Source organism: Haliotis cracherodii, unplaced genomic scaffold (genome assembly GCF_022045235.1).
Source record: "Haliotis cracherodii isolate W230 unplaced genomic scaffold, xgHalCrac1.p SCAF_9, whole genome shotgun sequence".
Classification (NCBI taxonomy): Eukaryota; Metazoa; Mollusca; class Gastropoda; order Lepetellida; family Haliotidae; genus Haliotis; species Haliotis cracherodii.
Genome location: NW_027266343.1, coordinates 14,696,977 through 14,717,559, shown reverse-complemented (window position 1 = coordinate 14,717,559; position 20,583 = coordinate 14,696,977). Strand labels below are relative to the sequence as shown.

Below are 20,583 nucleotides of genomic sequence, written 5' to 3'. Positions count from 1 at the left end.
CGGTTTCACATTTCAAAAACAAAGTATTCTAACCAATCTATTCCATACAGTATGATGGCGTCTGTACACCTGAAGAACAGAATGGGAAGAAAATATGTTTTCGTCTGTGAGAAATAATTCATTGAATGATGAAATAGCTTGCATTGTATGTAACTCCTGAATGGTGGACCCGTGAAGATCCGAGTAAGGTCTTCAGCAACCTATGCTTGCCGTAAAAGGCGACTATGCTTGTTTTAAGAGACGACTAACGGGATCGAGTAGTCAGGATCACTGACTTGGTTGATGCATGTCATCGATCTCAATTACGTGGATCGATGCTCATCATATTAATCACTGGATTGTCTGGTGCAGACTCGATTATTTACAGACCGCCGTCATATAAGATGGAATATTGCAGAGTGCGGCGTGTTTGCCAACCAACCAACCTGAATGATGTGCGATAAAAGGCGCTTGAGGTAGCAGAAATGTCAACAAACATTTGTGTTTGCTTGTCTGTCACCTGAACAGATACATCTGGCCAGCTTACCGAGTGCCCGGATAGCTCAGTCGGTAGAGCATCAGACTTTTAAGCGGTCTGTCACAATCAGAGTGATCTGAGGGTCCAGGGTTCGAGTCCCTGTTCGGGCGGTCCTCTTTTTATTTCACAATCATTATTCTACAAATTATATTTCGGTTTCACATTTCAAAAACAAAGTATTCTAACCAATCTATTCCATACAATATGATGGCGTCTGTACACCCGAAGAACAGAATGGGGAGAGAATATATTTTCGTGTATAAGAAATAATTCATTGAATGATGAAATATCTTGCATTGTATGTAACTCCTGAGTGGTGTACGACAAAAGGCCTTTGAGGAAGCAGAAATGTTAACAAACATTTGTGTTTGCTTGTCTGTCAGCTGAACAGATACATCTGGCTGGCTAGACAAGAGCCCGGATAGCTCAGTCGGTAGAGCATCAGACTTTTAAGCGGTCTGTCACAATCAGAGTGATCTGAGGGTCCAGGGTTCGAGTCCCTGTTCGGGCGGTCCTCTTTTTATTTCACAATCATTATTCTACAAATTATATTTCGGTTTCACATTTCAAAAACAAAGTATTCTAACCAATCTATTCCATACAGTATGATGGCGTCTGTACACCTGAAGAACAGAATGGGAAGAAAATATGTTTTCGTCTGTGAGAAATAATTCATTGAATGATGAAATAGCTTGCATTGTATGTAACTCCTGAATGGTGGACCCGTGAAGATCCGAGTAAGGTCTTCAGCAACCTATGCTTGCCGTAAAAGGCGACTATGCTTGTTTTAAGAGACGACTAACGGGATCGAGTAGTCAGGATCACTGACTTGGTTGATGCATGTCATCGATCTCAATTACGTGGATCGATGCTCATCATATTAATCACTGGATTGTCTGGTGCAGACTCGATTATTTACAGACCGCCGTCATATAAGATGGAATATTGCAGAGTGCGGCGTGTTTGCCAACCAACCAACCTGAATGATGTGCGATAAAAGGCGCTTGAGGTAGCAGAAATGTCAACAAACATTTGTGTTTGCTTGTCTGTCACCTGAACAGATACATCTGGCCAGCTTACCGAGTGCCCGGATAGCTCAGTCGGTAGAGCATCAGACTTTTAAGCGGTCTGTCACAATCAGAGTGATCTGAGGGTCCAGGGTTCGAGTCCCTGTTCGGGCGGTCCTCTTTTTATTTCACAATCATTATTCTACAAATTATATTTCGGTTTCACATTTCAAAAACAAAGTATTCTAACCAATCTATTCCATACAATATGATGGCGTCTGTACACCCGAAGAACAGAATGGGGAGAGAATATATTTTCGTGTATAAGAAATAATTCATTGAATGATGAAATATCTTGCATTGTATGTAACTCCTGAGTGGTGTACGACAAAAGGCCTTTGAGGAAGCAGAAATGTTAACAAACATTTGTGTTTGCTTGTCTGTCAGCTGAACAGATACATCTGGCTGGCTAGACAAGAGCCCGGATAGCTCAGTCGGTAGAGCATCAGACTTTTAAGGGGTCTGTCACAATCAGAGTGATCTGAGGGTCCAGGGTTCGAGTCCCTGTTCGGGCGGTCCTCTTTTTATTTCACAATCATTATTCTACAAATTATATTTCGGTTTCACATTTCAAAAACAAAGTATTCTAACCAATCTATTCCATACAGTATGATGGCGTCTGTACACCTGAAGAACAGAATGGGAAGAAAATATGTTTTCGTCTGTGAGAAATAATTCATTGAATGATGAAATAGCTTGCATTGTATGTAACTCCTGAATGGTGGACCCGTGAAGATCCGAGTAAGGTCTTCAGCAACCTATGCTTGCCGTAAAAGGCGACTATGCTTGTTTTAAGAGACGACTAACGGGATCGAGTAGTCAGGATCACTGACTTGGTTGATGCATGTCATCGATCTCAATTACGTGGATCGATGCTCATCATATTAATCACTGGATTGTCTGGTGCAGACTCGATTATTTACAGACCGCCGTCATATAAGATGGAATATTGCAGAGTGCGGCGTGTTTGCCAACCAACCAACCTGAATGATGTGCGATAAAAGGCGCTTGAGGTAGCAGAAATGTCAACAAACATTTGTGTTTGCTTGTCTGTCACCTGAACAGATACATCTGGCCAGCTTACCGAGTGCCCGGATAGCTCAGTCGGTAGAGCATCAGACTTTTAAGCGGTCTGTCACAATCAGAGTGATCTGAGGGTCCAGGGTTCGAGTCCCTGTTCGGGCGGTCCTCTTTTTATTTCACAATCATTATTCTACAAATTATATTTCGGTTTCACATTTCAAAAACAAAGTATTTTAACCAATCTATTCCATACAATATGATGGCGTCTGTACACCCGAAGAACAGAATGGGGAGAGAATATATTTTCGTGTATAAGAAATAATTCATTGAATGATGAAATATCTTGCATTGTATGTAACTCCTGAGCGGTGTACGACAAAAGGCCTTTGAGGAAGCAGAAATGTTAACAAACATTTGTGTTTGCTTGTCTGTCAGCTGAACAGATACATCTGGCTGGCTAGACAAGAGCCCGGATAGCTCAGTCGGTAGAGCATCAGACTTTTAAGGGGTCTGTCACAATCAGAGTGATCTGAGGGTCCAGGGTTCGAGTCCCTGTTCGGGCGGTCCTCTTTTTATTTCACAATCATTATTCTACAAATTATATTTCGGTTTCACATTTCAAAAACAAAGTATTCTAACCAATCTATTCCATACAGTATGATGGCGTCTGTACACCTGAAGAACAGAATGGGAAGAAAATATGTTTTCGTCTGTGAGAAATAATTCATTGAATGATGAAATAGCTTGCATTGTATGTAACTCCTGAATGGTGGGCCCGTGAAGATCCGAGTAAGGTCTTCAGCAACCTATGCTTGCCGTAAAAGGCGACTATGCTTGTTTTAAGAGACGACTAACGGGATCGAGTAGTCAGGATCACTGACTTGGTTGATGCATGTCATCGATCTCAATTACGTGGATCGATGCTCATCATATTAATCACTGGATTGTCTGGTCCAGACTCGATTATTTACAGACCGCCGTCATATAAGATGGAATATTGCAGAGTGCGGCGTGTTTGCCAACCAACCAACCTGAATGATGTGCGATAAAAGGCGCTTGAGGTAGCAGAAATGTCAACAAACATTTGTGTTTGCTTGTCTGTCACCTGAACAGATACATCTGGCCAGCTTACCGAGTGCCCGGATAGCTCAGTCGGTAGAGCATCAGACTTTTAAGCGGTCTGTCACAATCAGAGTGATCTGAGGGTCCAGGGTTCGAGTCCCTGTTCGGGCGGTCCTCTTTTTATTTCACAATCATTATTCTACAAATTATATTTCGGTTTCACATTTCAAAAACAAAGTATTCTAACCAATCTATTCAATACAATATGATGGCGTCTGTACACCCGAAGAACAGAATGGGGAGAGAATATATTTTCGTGTCTAAGAAATAATTCATTGAATGATGAAATATCTTGCATTGTATGTAACTCCTGAGTGGTGTACGACAAAAGGCCTTTGAGGAAGCAGAAATGTTTACAAACATTTGTGTTTGCTTGTCTGTCAGCTGAACAGATACATCTGGCTGGCTAGACAAGAGCCCGGATAGCTCAGTCGGTAGAGCATCAGACTTTTAAGGGGTCTGTCACAATCAGAGTGATCTGAGGGTCCAGGGTTCGAGTCCCTGTTCGGGCGGTCCTCTTTTTATTTCACAATCATTATTCTACAAATTATATTTCGGTTTCACATTTCAAAAACAAAGTATTCTAACCAATCTATTCCATACAGTATGATGGCGTCTGTACACCTGAAGAACAGAATGGGAAGAAAATATGTTTTCGTCTGTGAGAAATAATTCATTGAATGATGAAATAGCTTGCATTGTATGTAACTCCTGAATGGTGGACCCGTGAAGATCCGAGTAAGGTCTTCAGCAACCTATGCTTGCCGTAAAAGGCGACTATGCTTGTTTTAAGAGACGACTAACGGGATCGAGTAGTCAGGATCACTGACTTGGTTGATGCATGTCATCGATCTCAATTACGTGGATCGATGCTCATCATATTAATCACTGGATTGTCTGGTGCAGACTCGATTATTTACAGACCGCCGTCATATAAGATGGAATATTGCAGAGTGCGGCGTGTTTGCCAACCAACCAACCTGAATGATGTGCGATAAAAGGCGCTTGAGGTAGCAGAAATGTCAACAAACATTTGTGTTTGCTTGTCTGTCACCTGAACAGATACATCTGGCCAGCTTACCGAGTGCCCGGATAGCTCAGTCGGTAGAGCATCAGACTTTTAAGCGGTCTGTCACAATCAGAGTGATCTGAGGGTCCAGGGTTCGAGTCCCTGTTCGGGCGGTCCTCTTTTTATTTCACAATCATTATTCTACAAATTATATTTCGGTTTCACATTTCAAAAACAAAGTATTTTAACCAATCTATTCCATACAATATGATGGCGTCTGTACACCCGAAGAACAGAATGGGGAGAGAATATATTTTCGTGTCTAAGAAATAATTCATTGAATGATGAAATATCTTGCATTGTATGTAACTCCTGAGTGGTGTACGACAAAAGGCCTTTGAGGAAGCAGAAATGTTAACAAACATTTGTGTTTGCTTGTCTGTCAGCTGAACAGATACATCTGGCTGGGTAGACAAGAGCCCGGATAGCTCAGTCGGTAGAGCATCAGACTTTTAAGGGGTCTGTCACAATCAGAGTGATCTGAGGGTCCAGGGTTCGAGTCCCTGTTCGGGCGGTCCTCTTTTTATTTCACAATCATTATTCTACAAATTATATTTCGGTTTCACATTTCAAAAACAAAGTATTCTAACCAATCTATTCCATACAGTATGATGGCGTCTGTACACCTGAAGAACAGAATGGGAAGAAAATATGTTTTCGTCTGTGAGAAATAATTCATTGAATGATGAAATAGCTTGCATTGTATGTAACTCCTGAATGGTGGACCCGTGAAGATCCGAGTAAGGTCTTCAGCAACCTATGCTTGCCGTAAAAGGCGACTATGCTTGTTTTAAGAGACGACTAACGGGATCGAGTAGTCAGGATCACTGACTTGGTTGATGCATGTCATCGATCTCAATTACGTGGATCGATGCTCATCATATTAATCACTGGATTGTCTGGTGCAGACTCGATTATTTACAGACCGCCGTCATATAAGATGGAATATTGCAGAGTGCGGCGTGTTTGCCAACCAACCAACCTGAATGATGTGCGATAAAAGGCGCTTGAGGTAGCAGAAATGTCAACAAACATTTGTGTTTGCTTGTCTGTCACCTGAACAGATACATCTGGCCAGCTTACCGAGTGCCCGGATAGCTCAGTCGGTAGAGCATCAGACTTTTAAGCGGTCTGTCACAATCAGAGTGATCTGAGGGTCCAGGGTTCGAGTCCCTGTTCGGGCGGTCCTCTTTTTATTTCACAATCATTATTCTACAAATTATATTTCGGTTTCACATTTCAAAAACAAAGTATTTTAACCAATCTATTCCATACAATATGATGGCGTCTGTACACCCGAAGAACAGAATGGGGAGAGAATATATTTTCGTGTATAAGAAATAATTCATTGAATGATGAAATATCTTGCATTGTATGTAACTCCTGAGCGGTGTACGACAAAAGGCCTTTGAGGAAGCAGAAATGTTAACAAACATTTGTGTTTGCTTGTCTGTCAGCTGAACAGATACATCTGGCTGGCTAGACAAGAGCCCGGATAGCTCAGTCGGTAGAGCATCAGACTTTTAAGGGGTCTGTCACAATCAGAGTGATCTGAGGGTCCAGGGTTCGAGTCCCTGTTCGGGCGGTCCTCTTTTTATTTCACAATCATTATTCTACAAATTATATTTCGGTTTCACATTTCAAAAACAAAGTATTCTAACCAATCTATTCCATACAGTATGATGGCGTCTGTACACCTGAAGAACAGAATGGGAAGAAAATATGTTTTCGTCTGTGAGAAATAATTCATTGAATGATGAAATAGCTTGCATTGTATGTAACTCCTGAATGGTGGACCCGTGAAGATCCGAGTAAGGTCTTCAGCAACCTATGCTTGCCGTAAAAGGCGACTATGCTTGTTTTAAGAGACGACTAACGGGATCGAGTAGTCAGGATCACTGACTTGGTTGATGCATGTCATCGATCTCAATTACGTGGATCGATGCTCATCATATTAATCACTGGATTGTCTGGTCCAGACTCGATTATTTACAGACCGCCGTCATATAAGATGGAATATTGCAGAGTGCGGCGTGTTTGCCAACCAACCAACCTGAATGATGTGCGATAAAAGGCGCTTGAGGTAGCAGAAATGTCAACAAACATTTGTGTTTGCTTGTCTGTCACCTGAACAGATACATCTGGCCAGCTTACCGAGTGCCCGGATAGCTCAGTCGGTAGAGCATCAGACTTTTAAGCGGTCTGTCACAATCAGAGTGATCTGAGGGTCCAGGGTTCGAGTCCCTGTTCGGGCGGTCCTCTTTTTATTTCACAATCATTATTCTACAAATTATATTTCGGTTTCACATTTCAAAAACAAAGTATTCTAACCAATCTATTCCATACAATATGATGGCGTCTGTACACCCGAAGAACAGAATGGGGAGAGAATATATTTTCGTGTCTAAGAAATAATTCATTGAATGATGAAATATCTTGCATTGTATGTAACTCCTGAGCGGTGTACGACAAAAGGCCTTTGAGGAAGCAGAAATGTTAACAAACATTTGTGTTTGCTTGTCTGTCAGCTGAACAGATACATCTGGCTGGCTAGACAAGAGCCCGGATAGCTCAGTCGGTAGAGCATCAGACTTTTAAGGGGTCTGTCACAATCAGAGTGATCTGAGGGTCCAGGGTTCGAGTCCCTGTTCGGGCGGTCCTCTTTTTATTTCACAATCATTATTCTACAAATTATATTTCGGTTTCACATTTCAAAAACAAAGTATTCTAACCAATCTATTCCATACAGTATGATGGCGTCTGTACACCTGAAGAACAGAATGGGAAGAAAATATGTTTTCGTCTGTGAGAAATAATTCATTGAATGATGAAATAGCTTGCATTGTATGTAACTCCTGAATGGTGGACCCGTGAAGATCCGAGTAAGGTCTTCAGCAACCTATGCTTGCCGTAAAAGGCGACTATGCTTGTTTTAAGAGACGACTAACGGGATCGAGTAGTCAGGATCACTGACTTGGTTGATGCATGTCATCGATCTCAATTACGTGGATCGATGCTCATCATATTAATCACTGGATTGTCTGGTGCAGACTCGATTATTTACAGACCGCCGTCATATAAGATGGAATATTGCAGAGTGCGGCGTGTTTGCCAACCAACCAACCTGAATGATGTGCGATAAAAGGCGCTTGAGGTAGCAGAAATGTCAACAAACATTTGTGTTTGCTTGTCTGTCACCTGAACAGATACATCTGGCCAGCTTACCGAGTGCCCGGATAGCTCAGTCGGTAGAGCATCAGACTTTTAAGCGGTCTGTCACAATCAGAGTGATCTGAGGGTCCAGGGTTCGAGTCCCTGTTCGGGCGGTCCTCTTTTTATTTCACAATCATTATTCTACAAATTATATTTCGGTTTCACATTTCAAAAACAAAGTATTTTAACCAATCTATTCCATACAATATGATGGCGTCTGTACACCCGAAGAACAGAATGGGGAGAGAATATATTTTCGTGTCTAAGAAATAATTCATTGAATGATGAAATATCTTGCATTGTATGTAACTCCTGAGCGGTGTACGACAAAAGGCCTTTGAGGAAGCAGAAATGTTAACAAACATTTGTGTTTGCTTGTCTGTCAGCTGAACAGATACATCTGGCTGGGTAGACAAGAGCCCGGATAGCTCAGTCGGTAGAGCATCAGACTTTTAAGCGGTCTGTCACAATCAGAGTGATCTGAGGGTCCAGGGTTCGAGTCCCTGTTCGGGCGGTCCTCTTTTTATTTCACAATCATTATTCTACAAATTATATTTCGGTTTCACATTTCAAAAACAAAGTATTCTAACCAATCTATTCCATACAGTATGATGGCGTCTGTACACCTGAAGAACAGAATGGGAAGAAAATATGTTTTCGTCTGTGAGAAATAATTCATTGAATGATGAAATAGCTTGCATTGTATGTAACTCCTGAATGGTGGACCCGTGAAGATCCGAGTAAGGTCTTCAGCAACCTATGCTTGCCGTAAAAGGCGACTATGCTTGTTTTAAGAGACGACTAACGGGATCGAGTAGTCAGGATCACTGACTTGGTTGATGCATGTCATCGATCTCAATTACGTGGATCGATGCTCATCATATTAATCACTGGATTGTCTGGTGCAGACTCGATTATTTACAGACCGCCGTCATATAAGATGGAATATTGCAGAGTGCGGCGTGTTTGCCAACCAACCAACCTGAATGATGTGCGATAAAAGGCGCTTGAGGTAGCAGAAATGTCAACAAACATTTGTGTTTGCTTGTCTGTCACCTGAACAGATACATCTGGCCAGCTTACCGAGTGCCCGGATAGCTCAGTCGGTAGAGCATCAGACTTTTAAGCGGTCTGTCACAATCAGAGTGATCTGAGGGTCCAGGGTTCGAGTCCCTGTTCGGGCGGTCCTCTTTTTATTTCACAATCATTATTCTACAAATTATATTTCGGTTTCACATTTCAAAAACAAAGTATTCTAACCAATCTATTCAATACAATATGATGGCGTCTGTACACCCGAAGAACAGAATGGGGAGAGAATATATTTTCGTGTCTAAGAAATAATTCATTGAATGATGAAATATCTTGCATTGTATGTAACTCCTGAGTGGTGTACGACAAAAGGCCTTTGAGGAAGCAGAAATGTTAACAAACATTTGTGTTTGCTTGTCTGTCAGCTGAACAGATACATCTGGCTGGGTAGACAAGAGCCCGGATAGCTCAGTCGGTAGAGCTTCAGACTTTTAAGGGGTCTGTCACAATCAGAGTGATCTGAGGGTCCAGGGTTCGAGTCCCTGTTCGGGCGGTCCTCTTTTTATTTCACAATCATTATTCTACAAATTATATTTCGGTTTCACATTTCAAAAACAAAGTATTCTAACCAATCTATTCCATACAGTATGATGGCGTCTGTACACCTGAAGAACAGAATGGGAAGAAAATATGTTTTCGTCTGTGAGAAATAATTCATTGAATGATGAAATAGCTTGCATTGTATGTAACTCCTGAATGGTGGACCCGTGAAGATCCGAGTAAGGTCTTCAGCAACCTATGCTTGCCGTAAAAGGCGACTATGCTTGTTTTAAGAGACGACTAACGGGATCGAGTAGTCAGGATCACTGACTTGGTTGATGCATGTCATCGATCTCAATTACGTGGATCGATGCTCATCATATTAATCACTGGATTGTCTGGTCCAGACTCGATTATTTACAGACCGCCGTCATATAAGATGGAATATTGCAGAGTGCGGCGTGTTTGCCAACCAACCAACCTGAATGATGTGCGATAAAAGGCGCTTGAGGTAGCAGAAATGTCAACAAACATTTGTGTTTGCTTGTCTGTCAGCTGAACAGATACATCTGGCCAGCTTCCCGAGTGCCCGGATAGCTCAGTCGGTAGAGGATAAGACTTTTAAGCGGTCTGTCACAATCAGAGTGATCTGAGGGTCCAGGGTTCGAGTCCCTGTTCGGGCGGTCCTCTTTTTATTTCACAATCATTATTCTACAAATTATATTTCGGTTTCACATTTCAAAAACAAAGTATTTTAACCAATCTATTCCATACAATATGATGGCGTCTGTACACCCGAAGAACAGAATGGGGAGAGAATATATTTTCGTGTCTAAGAAATAATTCATTGAATGATGAAATATCTTGCATTGTATGTAACTCCTGAGTGGTGTACGACAAAAGGCCTTTGAGGAAGCAGAAATGTTAACAAACATTTGTGTTTGCTTGTCTGTCAGCTGAACAGATACATCTGGCTGGCTAGACAAGAGCCCGGATAGCTCAGTCGGTAGAGCATCAGACTTTTAAGGGGTCTGTCACAATCAGAGTGATCTGAGGGTCCAGGGTTCGAGTCCCTGTTCGGGCGGTCCTCTTTTTATTTCACAATCATTATTCTACAAATTATATTTCGGTTTCACATTTCAAAAACAAAGTATTCTAACCAATCTATTCCATACAGTATGATGGCGTCTGTACACCTGAAGAACAGAATGGGAAGAAAATATGTTTTCGTCTGTGAGAAATAATTCATTGAATGATGAAATAGCTTGCATTGTATGTAACTCCTGAATGGTGGACCCGTGAAGATCCGAGTAAGGTCTTCAGCAACCTATGCTTGCCGTAAAAGGCGACTATGCTTGTTTTAAGAGACGACTAACGGGATCGAGTAGTCAGGATCACTGACTTGGTTGATGCATGTCATCGATCTCAATTACGTGGATCGATGCTCATCATATTAATCACTGGATTGTCTGGTCCAGACTCGATTATTTACAGACCGCCGTCATATAAGATGGAATATTGCAGAGTGCGGCGTGTTTGCCAACCAACCAACCTGAATGATGTGCGATAAAAGGCGCTTGAGGTAGCAGAAATGTCAACAAACATTTGTGTTTGCTTGTCTGTCACCTGAACAGATACATCTGGCCAGCTTCCCGAGTGCCCGGATAGCTCAGTCGGTAGAGGATAAGACTTTTAAGCGGTCTGTCACAATCAGAGTGATCTGAGGGTCCAGGGTTCGAGTCCCTGTTCGGGCGGTCCTCTTTTTATTTCACAATCATTATTCTACAAATTATATTTCGGTTTCACATTTCAAAAACTAAGTATTTTAACCAATCTATTCCATACAATATGATGGCGTCTGTACACCCGAAGAACAGAATGGGGAGAGAATATATTTTCGTGTCTAAGAAATAATTCATTGAATGATGAAATATCTTGCATTGTATGTAACTCCTGAGTGGTGTACGACAAAAGGCCTTTGAGGAAGCAGAAATGTTAACAAACATTTGTGTTTGCTTGTCTGTCAGCTGAACAGATACATCTGGCTGGCTAGACAAGAGCCCGGATAGCTCAGTCGGTAGAGCATCAGACTTTTAAGGGGTCTGTCACAATCAGAGTGATCTGAGGGTCCAGGGTTCGAGTCCCTGTTCGGGCGGTCCTCTTTTTATTTCACAATCATTATTCTACAAATTATATTTCGGTTTCACATTTCAAAAACAAAGTATTCTAACCAATCTATTCCATACAGTATGATGGCGTCTGTACACCTGAAGAACAGAATGGGAAGAAAATATGTTTTCGTCTGTGAGAAATAATTCATTGAATGATGAAATAGCTTGCATTGTATGTAACTCCTGAATGGTGGACCCGTGAAGATCCGAGTAAGGTCTTCAGCAACCTATGCTTGCCGTAAAAGGCGACTATGCTTGTTTTAAGAGACGACTAACGGGATCGAGTAGTCAGGATCACTGACTTGGTTGATGCATGTCATCGATCTCAATTACGTGGATCGATGCTCATCATATTAATCACTGGATTGTCTGGTCCAGACTCGATTATTTACAGACCGCCGTCATATAAGATGGAATATTGCAGAGTGCGGCGTGTTTGCCAACCAACCAACCTGAATGATGTGCGATAAAAGGCGCTTGAGGTAGCAGAAATGTCAACAAACATTTGTGTTTGCTTGTCTGTCACCTGAACAGATACATCTGGCCAGCTTACCGAGTGCCCGGATAGCTCAGTCGGTAGAGCATCAGACTTTTAAGCGGTCTGTCACAATCAGAGTGATCTGAGGGTCCAGGGTTCGAGTCCCTGTTCGGGCGGTCCTCTTTTTATTTCACAATCATTATTCTACAAATTATATTTCGGTTTCACATTTCAAAAACAAAGTATTCTAACCAATCTATTCCATACAGTATGATGGCGTCTGTACACCTGAAGAACAGAATGGGAAGAAAATATGTTTTCGTCTGTGAGAAATAATTCATTGAATGATGAAATAGCTTGCATTGTATGTAACTCCTGAATGGTGGACCCGTGAAGATCCGAGTAAGGTCTTCAGCAACCTATGCTTGCCGTAAAAGGCGACTATGCTTGTTTTAAGAGACGACTAACGGGATCGAGTAGTCAGGATCACTGACTTGGTTGATGCATGTCATCGATCTCAATTACGTGGATCGATGCTCATCATATTAATCACTGGATTGTCTGGTGCAGACTCGATTATTTACAGACCGCCGTCATATAAGATGGAATATTGCAGAGTGCGGCGTGTTTGCCAACCAACCAACCTGAATGATGTGCGATAAAAGGCGCTTGAGGTAGCAGAAATGTCAACAAACATTTGTGTTTGCTTGTCTGTCACCTGAACAGATACATCTGGCCAGCTTACCGAGTGCCCGGATAGCTCAGTCGGTAGAGCATCAGACTTTTAAGCGGTCTGTCACAATCAGAGTGATCTGAGGGTCCAGGGTTCGAGTCCCTGTTCGGGCGGTCCTCTTTTTATTTCACAATCATTATTCTACAAATTATATTTCGGTTTCACATTTCAAAAACAAAGTATTCTAACCAATCTATTCAATACAATATGATGGCGTCTGTACACCCGAAGAACAGAATGGGGAGAGAATATATTTTCGTGTCTAAGAAATAATTCATTGAATGATGAAATATCTTGCATTGTATGTAACTCCTGAGTGGTGTACGACAAAAGGCCTTTGAGGAAGCAGAAATGTTAACAAACATTTGTGTTTGCTTGTCTGTCAGCTGAACAGATACATCTGGCTGGGTAGACAAGAGCCCGGATAGCTCAGTCGGTAGAGCTTCAGACTTTTAAGGGGTCTGTCACAATCAGAGTGATCTGAGGGTCCAGGGTTCGAGTCCCTGTTCGGGCGGTCCTCTTTTTATTTCACAATCATTATTCTACAAATTATATTTCGGTTTCACATTTCAAAAACAAAGTATTCTAACCAATCTATTCCATACAGTATGATGGCGTCTGTACACCTGAAGAACAGAATGGGAAGAAAATATGTTTTCGTCTGTGAGAAATAATTCATTGAATGATGAAATAGCTTGCATTGTATGTAACTCCTGAATGGTGGACCCGTGAAGATCCGAGTAAGGTCTTCAGCAACCTATGCTTGCCGTAAAAGGCGACTATGCTTGTTTTAAGAGACGACTAACGGGATCGAGTAGTCAGGATCACTGACTTGGTTGATGCATGTCATCGATCTCAATTACGTGGATCGATGCTCATCATATTAATCACTGGATTGTCTGGTCCAGACTCGATTATTTACAGACCGCCGTCATATAAGATGGAATATTGCAGAGTGCGGCGTGTTTGCCAACCAACCAACCTGAATGATGTGCGATAAAAGGCGCTTGAGGTAGCAGAAATGTCAACAAACATTTGTGTTTGCTTGTCTGTCACCTGAACAGATACATCTGGCCAGCTTCCCGAGTGCCCGGATAGCTCAGTCGGTAGAGGATAAGACTTTTAAGCGGTCTGTCACAATCAGAGTGATCTGAGGGTCCAGGGTTCGAGTCCCTGTTCGGGCGGTCCTCTTTTTATTTCACAATCATTATTCTACAAATTATATTTCGGTTTCACATTTCAAAAACAAAGTATTTTAACCAATCTATTCCATACAATATGATGGCGTCTGTACACCCGAAGAACAGAATGGGGAGAGAATATATTTTCGTGTCTAAGAAATAATTCATTGAATGATGAAATATCTTGCATTGTATGTAACTCCTGAGTGGTGTACGACAAAAGGCCTTTGAGGAAGCAGAAATGTTAACAAACATTTGTGTTTGCTTGTCTGTCAGCTGAACAGATACATCTGGCTGGCTAGACAAGAGCCCGGATAGCTCAGTCGGTAGAGCATCAGACTTTTAAGGGGTCTGTCACAATCAGAGTGATCTGAGGGTCCAGGGTTCGAGTCCCTGTTCGGGCGGTCCTCTTTTTATTTCACAATCATTATTCTACAAATTATATTTCGGTTTCACATTTCAAAAACAAAGTATTCTAACCAATCTATTCCATACAGTATGATGGCGTCTGTACACCTGAAGAACAGAATGGGAAGAAAATATGTTTTCGTCTGTGAGAAATAATTCATTGAATGATGAAATAGCTTGCATTGTATGTAACTCCTGAATGGTGGACCCGTGAAGATCCGAGTAAGGTCTTCAGCAACCTATGCTTGCCGTAAAAGGCGACTATGCTTGTTTTAAGAGACGACTAACGGGATCGAGTAGTCAGGATCACTGACTTGGTTGATGCATGTCATCGATCTCAATTACGTGGATCGATGCTCATCATATTAATCACTGGATTGTCTGGTCCAGACTCGATTATTTACAGACCGCCGTCATATAAGATGGAATATTGCAGAGTGCGGCGTGTTTGCCAACCAACCAACCTGAATGATGTGCGATAAAAGGCGCTTGAGGTAGCAGAAATGTCAACAAACATTTGTGTTTGCTTGTCTGTCACCTGAACAGATACATCTGGCCAGCTTCCCGAGTGCCCGGATAGCTCAGTCGGTAGAGGATAAGACTTTTAAGCGGTCTGTCACAATCAGAGTGATCTGAGGGTCCAGGGTTCGAGTCCCTGTTCGGGCGGTCCTCTTTTTATTTCACAATCATTATTCTACAAATTATATTTCGGTTTCACATTTCAAAAACAAAGTATTTTAACCAATCTATTCCATACAATATGATGGCGTCTGTACACCCGAAGAACAGAATGGGGAGAGAATATATTTTCGTGTCTAAGAAATAATTCATTGAATGATGAAATATCTTGCATTGTATGTAACTCCTGAGTGGTGTACGACAAAAGGCCTTTGAGGAAGCAGAAATGTTAACAAACATTTGTGTTTGCTTGTCTGTCAGCTGAACAGATACATCTGGCTGGCTAGACAAGAGCCCGGATAGCTCAGTCGGTAGAGCATCAGACTTTTAAGGGGTCTGTCACAATCAGAGTGATCTGAGGGTCCAGGGTTCGAGTCCCTGTTCGGGCGGTCCTCTTTTTATTTCACAATCATTATTCTACAAATTATATTTCGGTTTCACATTTCAAAAACAAAGTATTCTAACCAATCTATTCCATACAGTATGATGGCGTCTGTACACCTGAAGAACAGAATGGGAAGAAAATATGTTTTCGTCTGTGAGAAATAATTCATTGAATGATGAAATAGCTTGCATTGTATGTAACTCCTGAATGGTGGACCCGTGAAGATCCGAGTAAGGTCTTCAGCAACCTATGCTTGCCGTAAAAGGCGACTATGCTTGTTTTAAGAGACGACTAACGGGATCGAGTAGTCAGGATCACTGACTTGGTTGATGCATGTCATCGATCTCAATTACGTGGATCGATGCTCATCATATTAATCACTGGATTGTCTGGTCCAGACTCGATTATTTACAGACCGCCGTCATATAAGATGGAATATTGCAGAGTGCGGCGTGTTTGCCAACCAACCAACCTGAATGATGTGCGATAAAAGGCGCTTGAGGTAGCAGAAATGTCAACAAACATTTGTGTTTGCTTGTCTGTCACCTGAACAGATACATCTGGCCAGCTTACCTAGTGCCCGGATAGCTCAGTCGGTAGAGCATCAGACTTTTAAGCGGTCTGTCACAATCAGAGTGATCTGAGGGTCCAGGGTTCGAGTCCCTGTTCGGGCGGTCCTCTTTTTATTTCACAATCATTATTCTACAAATTATATTTCGGTTTCACATTTCAAAAACAAAGTATTCTAACCAATCTATTCCATACAATATGATGGCGTCTGTACACCCGAAGAACAGAATGGGGAGAGAATATATTTTCGTGTATAAGAAATAATTCATTGAATGATGAAATATCTTGCATTGTATGTAACTCCTGAGTGGTGTACGACAAAAGGCCTTTGAGGAAGCAGAAATGTTAACAAACATTTGTGTTTGCTTGTCTGTCAGCTGAACAGATACATCTGGCTGGGTAGACAAGAGCCCGGATAGCTCAGTCGGTAGAGCATCAGACTTTTAAGGGGTCTGTCACAATCAGAGTGATCTGAGGGTCCAGGGTTCGAGTCCCTGTTCGGGCGGTCCTCTTTTTATTTCACAATCATTATTCTACAAATTATATTTCGGTTTCACATTTCAAAAACAAAGTATTCTAACCAATCTATTCCATACAGTATGATGGCGTCTGTACACCTGAAGAACAGAATGGGAAGAAAATATGTTTTCGTCTGTGAGAAATAATTCATTGAATGATGAAATAGCTTGCATTGTATGTAACTCCTGAATGGTGGACCCGTGAAGATCCGAGTAAGGTCTTCAGCAACCTATGCTTGCCGTAAAAGGCGACTATGCTTGTTTTAAGAGACGACTAACGGGATCGAGTAGTCAGGATCACTGACTTGGTTGATGCATGTCATCGATCTCAATTACGTGGATCGATGCTCATCATATTAATCACTGGATTGTCTGGTCCAGACTCGATTATTTACAGACCGCCGTCATATAAGATGGAATATTGCAGAGTGCGGCGTGTTTGCCAACCAACCAACCTGAATGATGTGCGATAAAAGGCGCTTGAGGTAGCAGAAATGTCAACAAACATTTGTGTTTGCTTGTCTGTCACCTGAACAGAAACATCTGGCCAGCTTCCCGAGTGCCCGGATAGCTCAGTCGGTAGAGCATCAGACTTTTAAGCGGTCTGTCACAATCAGAGTGATCTGAGGGTCCAGGGTTCGAGTCCCTGTTCGGGCGGTCCTCTTTTTATTTCACAATCATTATTCTACAAATTATATTTCGGTTTCACATTTCAAAAACAAAGTATTCTAACCAATCTATTCCATACAATATGATGGCGTCTGTACACCCGAAGAACAGAATGGGGAGAGAATATATTTTCGTGTCTAAGAAATAATTCATTGAATGATGAAATATCTTGCATTGTATGTAACTCCTGAGTGGTGTACGACAAAAGGCCTTTGAGGAAGCAGAAATGTTAACAAACATTTGTGTTTGCTTGTCTGTCAGCTGAACAGATACATCTGGCTGGCTAGACAAGAGCCCGGATAGCTCAGTCGGTAGAGCATCAGACTTTTAAGGGGTCTGTCACAATCAGAGTGATCTGAGGGTCCAGGGTTCGAGTCCCTGTTCGGGCGGTCCTCTTTTTATTTCACAATCATTATTCTACAAATTATATTTCGGTTTCACATTTCAAAAACAAAGTATTCTAACCAATCTATTCCATACAGTATGATGGCGTCTGTACACCTGAAGAACAGAATGGGAAGAAAATATGTTTTCGTCTGTGAGAAATAATTCATTGAATGATGAAATAGCTTGCATTGTATGTAACTCCTGAATGGTGGACCCGTGAAGATCCGAGTAAGGTCTTCAGCAACCTATGCTTGCCGTAAAAGGCGACTATGCTTGTTTTAAGAGACGACTAACGGGATCGAGTAGTCAGGATCACTGACTTGGTTGATGCATGTCATCGATCTCAATTACGTGGATCGATGCTCATCATATTAATCACTGGATTGTCTGGTCCAGACTCGATTATTTACAGACCGCCGTCATATAAGATGGAATATTGCAGAGTGCGGCGTGTTTGCCAACCAACCAACCTGAATGATGTGCGATAAAAGGCGCTTGAGGTAGCAGAAATGTCAACAAACATTTGTGTTTGCTTGTCTGTCACCTGAACAGATACATCTGGCCAGCTTACCGAGTGCCCGGATAGCTCAGTCGGTAGAGCATCAGACTTTTAAGCGGTCTGTCACAATCAGAGTGATCTGAGGGTCCAGGGTTCGAGTCCCTGTTCGGGCGGTCCTCTTTTTATTTCACAATCATTATTCTACAAATTATATTTCGGTTTCACATTTCAAAAACAAAGTATTTTAACCAATCTATTCCATACAATATGATGGCGTCTGTACACCCGAAGAACAGAATGGGGAGAGAATATATTTTCGTGTCTAAGAAATAATTCATTGAATGATGAAATATCTTGCATTGTATGTAACTCCTGAGTGGTGTACGACAAAAGGCCTTTGAGGAAGCAGAAATGTTAACAAACATTTGTGTTTGCTTGTCTGTCAGCTGAACAGATACATCTGGCTGGGTAGACAAGAGCCCGGATAGCTCAGTCGGTAGAGCATCAGACTTTTAAGGGGTCTGTCACAATCAGAGTGATCTGAGGGTCCAGGGTTCGAGTCCCTGTTCGGGCGGTCCTCTTTTTATTTCACAATCATTATTCTACAAATTATATTTCGGTTTCACATTTCAAAAACAAAGTATTCTAACCAATCTATTCCATACAGTATGATGGCGTCTGTACACCTGAAGAACAGAATGGGAAGAAAATATGTTTTCGTCTGTGAGAAATAATTCATTGAATGATGAAATAGCTTGCATTGTATGTAACTCCTGAATGGTGGACCCGTGAAGATCCGAGTAAGGTCTTCAGCAACCTATGCTTGCCGTAAAAGGCGACTATGCTTGTTTTAAGAGACGACTAACGGGATCGAGTAGTCAGGATCACTGACTTGGTTGATGCATGTCATCGATCTCAATTACGTGGATCGATGCTCATCATATTAATCACTGGATTGTCTGGTGCAGACTCAATTATTTACAGACCGCCGTCATATAAGATGGAATATTGCAGAGTGCGGCGTGTTTGCCAACCAACCAACCTGAATGATGTGCGATAAAAGGCGCTTGAGGTAGCAGAAATGTCAACAAACATTTGTGTTTGCTTGTCTGTCACCTGAACAGATACATCTGGCCAGCTTCCCGAGTGCCCGGATAGCTCAGTCGGTAGAGGATAAGACTTTTAAGCGGTCTGTCACAATCAGAGTGATCTGAGGGTCCAGGGTTCGAGTCCCTGTTCGGGCGGTCCTCTTTTTATTTCACAATCATTATTCTACAAATTATATTTCGGTTTCACATTTCAAAAACAAAGTATTTTAACCAATCTATTCCATACAATATGATGGCGTCTGTACACCCGAAGAACAGAATGGGGAGAGAATATATTTTCGTGTCTAAGAAATAATTCATTGAATGATGAAATATCTTGCATTGTATGTAACTCCTGAGTGGTGTACGACAAAAGGCCTTTGAGGAAGCAGAAATGTTAACAAACATTTGTGTTTGCTTGTCTGTCAGCTGAACAGATACATCTGGCTGGCTAGACAAGAGCCCGGATAGCTCAGTCGGTAGAGCATCAGACTTTTAAGGGGTCTGTCACAATCAGAGTGATCTGAGGGTCCAGGGTTCGAGTCCCTGTTCGGGCGGTCCTCTTTTTATTTCACAATCATTATTCTACAAATTATATTTCGGTTTCACATTTCAAAAACAAAGTATTCTAACCAATCTATTCCATACAGTATGATGGCGTCTGTACACCTGAAGAACAGAATGGGAAGAAAATATGTTTTCGTCTGTGAGAAATAATTCATTGAATGATGAAATAGCTTGCATTGTATGTAACTCCTGAATGGTGGACCCGTGAAGATCCGAGTAAGGTCTTCAGCAACCTATGCTTGCCGTAAAAGGCGACTATGCTTGTTTTAAGAGACGACTAACGGGATCGAGTAGTCAGGATCACTGACTTGGTTGATGCATGTCATCGATCTCAATTACGTGGATCGATGCTCATCATATTAATCACTGGATTGTCTGGTGCAGACTCGATTATTTACAGACCGCCGTCATATAAGATGGAATATTGCAGAGTGCGGCGTGTTTGCCAACCAACCAACCTGAATGATGTGCGATAAAAGGCGCTTGAGGTAGCAGAAATGTCAACAAACATTTGTGTTTGCTTGTCTGTCACCTGAACAGAAACATCTGGCCAGCTTACCGAGTGCCCGGATAGCTCAGTCGGTAGAGCATCAGACTTTTAAGCGGTCTGTCACAATCAGAGTGATCTGAGGGTCCAGGGTTCGAGTCCCTGTTCGGGCGGTCCTCTT

At 41.9% G+C, this 20,583-nt stretch overlaps 38 non-coding genes across 38 annotated transcripts; all 38 read left to right on the top strand.

Annotated features, from left to right (window-relative positions):
• The first annotated feature begins 531 nt into the window (after window positions 1-531).
• Window positions 532-627, top strand: Trnak-uuu (transfer RNA lysine (anticodon UUU)). Its single transcript has 2 exons — window positions 532-568; window positions 592-627. It is a non-coding gene; the product is annotated as a tRNA-Lys (tRNA).
• Window positions 628-932: 305 nt separating this feature from the next.
• On the top strand, window positions 933-1,028 carry Trnak-uuu (transfer RNA lysine (anticodon UUU)). Its single transcript has 2 exons — window positions 933-969; window positions 993-1,028. It is a non-coding gene; the product is annotated as a tRNA-Lys (tRNA).
• A 574-nt stretch (window positions 1,029-1,602) lies between these two features.
• Window positions 1,603-1,698, top strand: Trnak-uuu (transfer RNA lysine (anticodon UUU)). The gene is made up of 2 exons: window positions 1,603-1,639; window positions 1,663-1,698. It is a non-coding gene; the product is annotated as a tRNA-Lys (tRNA).
• Window positions 1,699-2,003: 305 nt separating this feature from the next.
• Trnak-uuu (transfer RNA lysine (anticodon UUU)) lies at window positions 2,004-2,099 on the top strand. The gene is made up of 2 exons: window positions 2,004-2,040; window positions 2,064-2,099. It is a non-coding gene; the product is annotated as a tRNA-Lys (tRNA).
• Window positions 2,100-2,673: 574 nt separating this feature from the next.
• Window positions 2,674-2,769, top strand: Trnak-uuu (transfer RNA lysine (anticodon UUU)). Its single transcript has 2 exons — window positions 2,674-2,710; window positions 2,734-2,769. It is a non-coding gene; the product is annotated as a tRNA-Lys (tRNA).
• A 305-nt stretch (window positions 2,770-3,074) lies between these two features.
• On the top strand, window positions 3,075-3,170 carry Trnak-uuu (transfer RNA lysine (anticodon UUU)). Its single transcript has 2 exons — window positions 3,075-3,111; window positions 3,135-3,170. It is a non-coding gene; the product is annotated as a tRNA-Lys (tRNA).
• A 574-nt stretch (window positions 3,171-3,744) lies between these two features.
• Window positions 3,745-3,840, top strand: Trnak-uuu (transfer RNA lysine (anticodon UUU)). The gene is made up of 2 exons: window positions 3,745-3,781; window positions 3,805-3,840. It is a non-coding gene; the product is annotated as a tRNA-Lys (tRNA).
• Window positions 3,841-4,145: 305 nt separating this feature from the next.
• Window positions 4,146-4,241, top strand: Trnak-uuu (transfer RNA lysine (anticodon UUU)). Its single transcript has 2 exons — window positions 4,146-4,182; window positions 4,206-4,241. It is a non-coding gene; the product is annotated as a tRNA-Lys (tRNA).
• Window positions 4,242-4,815: 574 nt separating this feature from the next.
• On the top strand, window positions 4,816-4,911 carry Trnak-uuu (transfer RNA lysine (anticodon UUU)). The gene is made up of 2 exons: window positions 4,816-4,852; window positions 4,876-4,911. It is a non-coding gene; the product is annotated as a tRNA-Lys (tRNA).
• A 305-nt stretch (window positions 4,912-5,216) lies between these two features.
• Trnak-uuu (transfer RNA lysine (anticodon UUU)) lies at window positions 5,217-5,312 on the top strand. Its single transcript has 2 exons — window positions 5,217-5,253; window positions 5,277-5,312. It is a non-coding gene; the product is annotated as a tRNA-Lys (tRNA).
• Window positions 5,313-5,886: 574 nt separating this feature from the next.
• Window positions 5,887-5,982, top strand: Trnak-uuu (transfer RNA lysine (anticodon UUU)). The gene is made up of 2 exons: window positions 5,887-5,923; window positions 5,947-5,982. It is a non-coding gene; the product is annotated as a tRNA-Lys (tRNA).
• A 305-nt stretch (window positions 5,983-6,287) lies between these two features.
• Trnak-uuu (transfer RNA lysine (anticodon UUU)) lies at window positions 6,288-6,383 on the top strand. Its single transcript has 2 exons — window positions 6,288-6,324; window positions 6,348-6,383. It is a non-coding gene; the product is annotated as a tRNA-Lys (tRNA).
• Window positions 6,384-6,957: 574 nt separating this feature from the next.
• Trnak-uuu (transfer RNA lysine (anticodon UUU)) lies at window positions 6,958-7,053 on the top strand. The gene is made up of 2 exons: window positions 6,958-6,994; window positions 7,018-7,053. It is a non-coding gene; the product is annotated as a tRNA-Lys (tRNA).
• Window positions 7,054-7,358: 305 nt separating this feature from the next.
• On the top strand, window positions 7,359-7,454 carry Trnak-uuu (transfer RNA lysine (anticodon UUU)). The gene is made up of 2 exons: window positions 7,359-7,395; window positions 7,419-7,454. It is a non-coding gene; the product is annotated as a tRNA-Lys (tRNA).
• A 574-nt stretch (window positions 7,455-8,028) lies between these two features.
• On the top strand, window positions 8,029-8,124 carry Trnak-uuu (transfer RNA lysine (anticodon UUU)). The gene is made up of 2 exons: window positions 8,029-8,065; window positions 8,089-8,124. It is a non-coding gene; the product is annotated as a tRNA-Lys (tRNA).
• A 305-nt stretch (window positions 8,125-8,429) lies between these two features.
• On the top strand, window positions 8,430-8,525 carry Trnak-uuu (transfer RNA lysine (anticodon UUU)). The gene is made up of 2 exons: window positions 8,430-8,466; window positions 8,490-8,525. It is a non-coding gene; the product is annotated as a tRNA-Lys (tRNA).
• A 574-nt stretch (window positions 8,526-9,099) lies between these two features.
• Trnak-uuu (transfer RNA lysine (anticodon UUU)) lies at window positions 9,100-9,195 on the top strand. Its single transcript has 2 exons — window positions 9,100-9,136; window positions 9,160-9,195. It is a non-coding gene; the product is annotated as a tRNA-Lys (tRNA).
• A 305-nt stretch (window positions 9,196-9,500) lies between these two features.
• On the top strand, window positions 9,501-9,596 carry Trnak-uuu (transfer RNA lysine (anticodon UUU)). The gene is made up of 2 exons: window positions 9,501-9,537; window positions 9,561-9,596. It is a non-coding gene; the product is annotated as a tRNA-Lys (tRNA).
• Window positions 9,597-10,170: 574 nt separating this feature from the next.
• Trnak-uuu (transfer RNA lysine (anticodon UUU)) lies at window positions 10,171-10,266 on the top strand. Its single transcript has 2 exons — window positions 10,171-10,207; window positions 10,231-10,266. It is a non-coding gene; the product is annotated as a tRNA-Lys (tRNA).
• Window positions 10,267-10,571: 305 nt separating this feature from the next.
• On the top strand, window positions 10,572-10,667 carry Trnak-uuu (transfer RNA lysine (anticodon UUU)). The gene is made up of 2 exons: window positions 10,572-10,608; window positions 10,632-10,667. It is a non-coding gene; the product is annotated as a tRNA-Lys (tRNA).
• Window positions 10,668-11,241: 574 nt separating this feature from the next.
• Trnak-uuu (transfer RNA lysine (anticodon UUU)) lies at window positions 11,242-11,337 on the top strand. The gene is made up of 2 exons: window positions 11,242-11,278; window positions 11,302-11,337. It is a non-coding gene; the product is annotated as a tRNA-Lys (tRNA).
• Window positions 11,338-11,642: 305 nt separating this feature from the next.
• On the top strand, window positions 11,643-11,738 carry Trnak-uuu (transfer RNA lysine (anticodon UUU)). Its single transcript has 2 exons — window positions 11,643-11,679; window positions 11,703-11,738. It is a non-coding gene; the product is annotated as a tRNA-Lys (tRNA).
• A 574-nt stretch (window positions 11,739-12,312) lies between these two features.
• On the top strand, window positions 12,313-12,408 carry Trnak-uuu (transfer RNA lysine (anticodon UUU)). The gene is made up of 2 exons: window positions 12,313-12,349; window positions 12,373-12,408. It is a non-coding gene; the product is annotated as a tRNA-Lys (tRNA).
• A 574-nt stretch (window positions 12,409-12,982) lies between these two features.
• On the top strand, window positions 12,983-13,078 carry Trnak-uuu (transfer RNA lysine (anticodon UUU)). Its single transcript has 2 exons — window positions 12,983-13,019; window positions 13,043-13,078. It is a non-coding gene; the product is annotated as a tRNA-Lys (tRNA).
• A 305-nt stretch (window positions 13,079-13,383) lies between these two features.
• Trnak-uuu (transfer RNA lysine (anticodon UUU)) lies at window positions 13,384-13,479 on the top strand. The gene is made up of 2 exons: window positions 13,384-13,420; window positions 13,444-13,479. It is a non-coding gene; the product is annotated as a tRNA-Lys (tRNA).
• Window positions 13,480-14,053: 574 nt separating this feature from the next.
• On the top strand, window positions 14,054-14,149 carry Trnak-uuu (transfer RNA lysine (anticodon UUU)). Its single transcript has 2 exons — window positions 14,054-14,090; window positions 14,114-14,149. It is a non-coding gene; the product is annotated as a tRNA-Lys (tRNA).
• Window positions 14,150-14,454: 305 nt separating this feature from the next.
• On the top strand, window positions 14,455-14,550 carry Trnak-uuu (transfer RNA lysine (anticodon UUU)). The gene is made up of 2 exons: window positions 14,455-14,491; window positions 14,515-14,550. It is a non-coding gene; the product is annotated as a tRNA-Lys (tRNA).
• Window positions 14,551-15,124: 574 nt separating this feature from the next.
• Trnak-uuu (transfer RNA lysine (anticodon UUU)) lies at window positions 15,125-15,220 on the top strand. Its single transcript has 2 exons — window positions 15,125-15,161; window positions 15,185-15,220. It is a non-coding gene; the product is annotated as a tRNA-Lys (tRNA).
• A 305-nt stretch (window positions 15,221-15,525) lies between these two features.
• Window positions 15,526-15,621, top strand: Trnak-uuu (transfer RNA lysine (anticodon UUU)). Its single transcript has 2 exons — window positions 15,526-15,562; window positions 15,586-15,621. It is a non-coding gene; the product is annotated as a tRNA-Lys (tRNA).
• A 574-nt stretch (window positions 15,622-16,195) lies between these two features.
• Window positions 16,196-16,291, top strand: Trnak-uuu (transfer RNA lysine (anticodon UUU)). The gene is made up of 2 exons: window positions 16,196-16,232; window positions 16,256-16,291. It is a non-coding gene; the product is annotated as a tRNA-Lys (tRNA).
• A 305-nt stretch (window positions 16,292-16,596) lies between these two features.
• On the top strand, window positions 16,597-16,692 carry Trnak-uuu (transfer RNA lysine (anticodon UUU)). Its single transcript has 2 exons — window positions 16,597-16,633; window positions 16,657-16,692. It is a non-coding gene; the product is annotated as a tRNA-Lys (tRNA).
• Window positions 16,693-17,266: 574 nt separating this feature from the next.
• Trnak-uuu (transfer RNA lysine (anticodon UUU)) lies at window positions 17,267-17,362 on the top strand. The gene is made up of 2 exons: window positions 17,267-17,303; window positions 17,327-17,362. It is a non-coding gene; the product is annotated as a tRNA-Lys (tRNA).
• Window positions 17,363-17,667: 305 nt separating this feature from the next.
• Window positions 17,668-17,763, top strand: Trnak-uuu (transfer RNA lysine (anticodon UUU)). The gene is made up of 2 exons: window positions 17,668-17,704; window positions 17,728-17,763. It is a non-coding gene; the product is annotated as a tRNA-Lys (tRNA).
• A 574-nt stretch (window positions 17,764-18,337) lies between these two features.
• Trnak-uuu (transfer RNA lysine (anticodon UUU)) lies at window positions 18,338-18,433 on the top strand. Its single transcript has 2 exons — window positions 18,338-18,374; window positions 18,398-18,433. It is a non-coding gene; the product is annotated as a tRNA-Lys (tRNA).
• A 305-nt stretch (window positions 18,434-18,738) lies between these two features.
• On the top strand, window positions 18,739-18,834 carry Trnak-uuu (transfer RNA lysine (anticodon UUU)). Its single transcript has 2 exons — window positions 18,739-18,775; window positions 18,799-18,834. It is a non-coding gene; the product is annotated as a tRNA-Lys (tRNA).
• A 574-nt stretch (window positions 18,835-19,408) lies between these two features.
• Window positions 19,409-19,504, top strand: Trnak-uuu (transfer RNA lysine (anticodon UUU)). Its single transcript has 2 exons — window positions 19,409-19,445; window positions 19,469-19,504. It is a non-coding gene; the product is annotated as a tRNA-Lys (tRNA).
• A 305-nt stretch (window positions 19,505-19,809) lies between these two features.
• On the top strand, window positions 19,810-19,905 carry Trnak-uuu (transfer RNA lysine (anticodon UUU)). Its single transcript has 2 exons — window positions 19,810-19,846; window positions 19,870-19,905. It is a non-coding gene; the product is annotated as a tRNA-Lys (tRNA).
• A 574-nt stretch (window positions 19,906-20,479) lies between these two features.
• Trnak-uuu (transfer RNA lysine (anticodon UUU)) lies at window positions 20,480-20,575 on the top strand. Its single transcript has 2 exons — window positions 20,480-20,516; window positions 20,540-20,575. It is a non-coding gene; the product is annotated as a tRNA-Lys (tRNA).
• The last annotated feature ends 8 nt before the right edge of the window (window positions 20,576-20,583 follow it).